This window comes from Octopus bimaculoides, chromosome 14, assembly GCF_001194135.2.
Source record: "Octopus bimaculoides isolate UCB-OBI-ISO-001 chromosome 14, ASM119413v2, whole genome shotgun sequence".
NCBI classification, from domain to species: domain Eukaryota; kingdom Metazoa; phylum Mollusca; class Cephalopoda; order Octopoda; family Octopodidae; genus Octopus; species Octopus bimaculoides.
In genome coordinates, this window is record NC_068994.1 from 323,653 (window position 1) to 328,447 (window position 4,795).

The following is a 4,795-nucleotide window of genomic DNA, read 5'->3' on the forward strand; positions in this document are numbered from 1 at the left end:
TAAAACAAGGTTTAACTTTTTAAAATAAATCTGATAAGTTTTTCCCAAAAATGTAAAAACTGAAAAATGACAGAAGGGAACTGGTGTCAAAAAATGTCCCCCCCCCCTTCCCACCCGCCAAAAAGAAAAAACTGCAAGTTGCTGACTTGTAATCTTCGATGCTGAAACATACAAATGCAAGGAATTTACGGCTTTGAATGCATTCGATAGTTTCTGATTTTATTCTTCAGAAATTTCTATGATGGATAGAATTTGGAGGTTGTCTCGGTTTGATCCGAAGAAATTTTGATCGACCTACGCTTCGTCTTCACCCAGTAATACAGAACTACCAGAGGCCTTCTCATAGAGAAGCCATTTCCTAGTTTTTTATAGCTGCATTCTTTAGTAAAGTATTTTTAGATAAGTAACAATATGTTCAATAATAGAGAATTAAAAGTGAAAGGGAGAGGGTGAGAGAGAGAGAGAGAGAGAGAGAGGGAGGGGGTATATGGCGCCCTTTCTCAGATATTATCACTTCGTATAAACAATATTCAGTTGAAGCTTCTGTTTGTCGTTGACAGTCAATAAAGAAGGGCCCACTGTGAAACGATATGTCTTTTGACAAGGATTGAAATATCTCGACACGGTAAACACCCGGAATAATTTGGGGGTAAAAACCAATTAATATTGGCAGTGGAAAAAAGAAACTCCCACCCGGAAATAGAATGACATCTCTTGAAGATGCCAGAAGTGGCTGGCATACGTTAGATTAATACCCCCTAGGGGCTGCACATCGGTTTCCGTTCCTCTCTCGTAGGGAAACCTGAGTAGTGGTTCTTAACAACGAGCTAAAGGGGCATTAGACGCTCACATATATCTATGTAACTGCGTACGTGTGTGTGTGTGTAGTATGGTGTGGTGTGTGTGTGTGTGTGTGTGTGTGTGTGTGTGTGTGTGTGTGTGTGTGTGTGTGTGTGTGTGTGTGTGTGTGTGTGTGTGTGTGTGTGTGGTGTATGTGGTGTGTGTGGTGTGGTGTGGTGTGTGTGTGTGTGTGTGTGTAAGTCCATTTAGAAAAGCCAGCAGGAGTCAAGGGAGCGAGACGATGTCTCGGTGATGTAGACAAAGAAAACGGTGTGTTTAACCAGAACAAACAACTACACACACACATACACACACATACATATGTGTGTTTATGCGTTTATGTGTATATGTGTATAGAGGTGTGTGTGTATGTATGTGCTTGTACACACTAAAATCCCAACTTACAAACGAAGTCACACATGTCAATACATTGACGTGTGTGTGTGTGTTTACGTGTGTGAGTATGAATGCTTCACTACCTTCGTGTGTGGCTGTGTGTGTGTGTATAGATATGTGAGTGATTAGAGGTGAATGTGTGTTTATGTGTGAGGTCCTAAAGAAAACTAGACAGCAAGTTGCTCCGATATTTCTGAGATAACAAGAAGTGGGTGGGGGGTAGATTACCCTTACCCTAACCAGCCACCTTTCCAATATAGACTCGACTCGATCCCACCCCTCCAGAATTTGAACCTGTCTAAATATTGGCCGAACCTTTTCCGGTGTTGCTAGTCTTTCCTGTCAATAATCGACCGGAAATGAATGCGAAGCAAATGTTGTTTCGACCAATGAGATTCCTTGGAACACGTGACGTCACACCACAAGTCTGAGGTGACCAGTGAAAGGACAAGAGAAAGACTGAAAGAACAACAGTCGCGTTGGAAGCAAATGACGTTCTTCTCTTTCTTTCTTTCTTTCTTTCTCTGAGTGTATGGCGGGCGCGCGCGCGTATGTGTGTGTGTGTGTGTGTGTGTGTGTGGAACTAAATGCTGGACAAGATACTTAGCAGCTTGTCTGCTGGCGCTTTCCGTTCTAAGTTCAAATTCCACTGAGGTCCATTTCGCTAGTCATCTCTTCGGAGTTGATAAAATAAACAATTAGCTGAGCAGTGAGGTTGGTGCAATCGACCGGACTCCTCCCTACTCAAATTTCAGGCTTTGTGCCTTTATCATCATCATCATCATCATCATTGTTATCTAAAAGGCAGCAAGCTGGCAGAATTGTTAGTAGCCCCGGGGAAATGCTTAGCGGCATTGCTGATCAATTTGGACGTGGCCGAAAAAGAAGCGTGCGGACTCCTCAGCTTATCAAAAGTATTACAGAAAAGATACTGTGAAATCCTCGTCATTCTATCAGAAAACTGGCTGCCACAGCAAAAGTAAGCCGAACATCGATGTATCGAGTGCTGAAGGAGGATCTCAGGACCCACCCCTACAAGATGATCCGTAGTCATAAGCTCACGCAAGTTTATGAGACTAGAGAGAAATCGTCTTACCCTGCGTCAGATTGCTGAAGGCACGCTGCCCAACCTGGGGTTCACTATGAAAAGAAATTTGACATCGAACCGACAGTAAACCACCAGAATGACCGACTTTGGAGTGTTTCTGGCTACGTCAAAATCCAGTCAGTTAAGGTTTGGATGGCTATGACGACCACTGAAAGGGCTTCCCTCGTTTTTGTTCCCTCGGGTGTTAAAATTAACACCCAACAATAGATTCTGGAAGCTGAACTGCTTCCATGGGCGAATGAGCACTTTCAAGGTGCACCTTGGAGCCTTCAACAGACTTGGAACAATCTCACAGCTTCAAACAGACACAACACTGGATCCAGAAAAACATTCCGTCGTTCATAGGCAAGGATGTATGGCCCTCATGAAGCCCCGATCTCAACCCGTTGGATTTTTCTGTTTGTTCCATTTTGGAGCTCGACCCTCTGAAGGCAAATCTGCGCCAGGAATGGGCTTCAATTCTGCAAGAACAACTGCGTGTCGTGTGTGAAGCATTCGCACCTAGGCTTAAGGTTGTGATTCGAAACACAGGTGGTCATATCGAACAAATGCGGTTCTGTCATAATTGTGTTTCATTTACCATTGCATTGCAACGCTCGGATCCGAAATATAACAATATTTCGCTTTCGCAAAATTGAAAAAGGTTGGCTGCCTTAATTTTGGAACAGCAGAGAGAAAGAGAGAGGTGGGAGGATTGATAAAGGGTTTAAATGTTAAGAGGGTTACGGTTAGAAAATGTGCCATTTGTAGAGAACAAATTCTATGGAGTTTTATTTTGAAAGGGTGTTTCAGAAAACATCCAGCTTGTGAATATCACCCCGATTTCACTGAATAATGTCAAAGCCTCTGTGTAGTCATTCGATCTGCATGAAATAGCAACTAAATCTTCTTTAAACCACACCCTCATTAGATAATGTCAATCGGAGTAAATTACAATTGAAAGGAAACAGATGGAATGGTCACGGCAGGAATATCTTAAATCAAATCTGACTAAATTATTTATTAATGATGAGCCAGAAGAGGAAGGAGAGCATCCACAACCCTTTCAGACCTGCCATGGTTGGTGGGAGCGGGAGAAGGGGTGGGGTGGAAGGTATCCTTTGACCAAAGACCTGACCTGAAGTATTGCAACACAGTGACCCCCACCACTACCACTATTAAATAGGGTTACGGACCAACTAACGATGTTAAAATGAGTGACGGATGAAGTCTACGACACAGCGACATCAGCCGTCACCACCACCACCACCACCACCACCACCGTAAACGTCGTCCACTCAAGTTCCGGTTACCAGAGATTCAGGAAGAAGACAGTTTCACAATGTGACACTCACTGGGGTAGCAAAGAGCGGGTGGGGGTGTGGGGTGTTGACCACCCGGCCATGTCCACTGCTCCCATTAGATCGACATAAATGTTGGTGTGTGTGTGAGAGAGAGAAAGAGTGTGTGTGTGTGTGTGTGTTTATGAGGGCGGAGGTGTATGTTTACATGCAAAAATGAGTGTGTGTGTGTATGTTTATATGGACGGATGGATGTGTGTATACGTATGTACGCTTATGCAGGTTTATATGTGTGTATATGTATCTATATATGAATGTGTGAGATTGTTTGTAGTCTTATGTTTAATGTCAATAAGAACTATCCACCGTCACGTGCTCAACATGCGTCGTTGTTATAAATGGCAGCGCCACAATTAAACGCCAACATAAATACCTTAACTCACAAAGGGCAGACAACTGCTGTGGACTAGAAACATGAATCGAGTTTGATAGAAAAGAATCAAGTGTTGAGTTAAAATAAGGAGAGAGAGAAAGAGAGAGAGAGAGAGAGAGAGAGAGAGAGAGAGAGAGAGAGAGAGAGAGAGAGAGAGAATGACAGATAAGAAGAGGAGCAAAGAGACGGAGAAGTATATGAGAAAGTGAATAATAAGTGAAGAGAATGGTAAAGTGAAGAAGTGATGATAATGAGTCACAGATGTCCATTTGAGACGTCGATTTGGTCAACATTCCTTGTGAACATTGCGAAGAATGGTGTCTTCGGTTGCAGACTGTGATGCAATACATCAGGTGAACAGAATCGCAGCAGTGACACATTTCTCTCTCTCTCTCTCTCTCTCTCTCTCACACACACACACACACACACACACACACACGCATTCGCTCACTCCCTTACTCTCTCACTCGCTCTTTTTCCCTCTCTCTTATCAGTTGAATACATAGTTCGTATTTCACACGAAACTAATACCTTCACACATATAGAAGTGTATTTAAGTGAATACAACACACACACACACACACACACATACACACACACACACACACATACACACACACACAAGACAGATTTACACATGTACATACATACACAAACACACACATACATACGCAAACACACACACACACACACACGCACACACACACACACGCACACGTATATAGGGGGTTTCATAGT

The 4,795-nt window shown here is 43.1% G+C and overlaps 1 protein-coding gene across 1 annotated transcript in view; it reads left to right on the forward strand.

The window, feature by feature from the left end:
* Window positions 1–4,795, forward strand: part of LOC106883693 (uncharacterized) — a 229,206-nt gene that overhangs the window by 223,599 nt on the left and 812 nt on the right. The gene's annotated exons all lie outside the window — the stretch shown is intronic.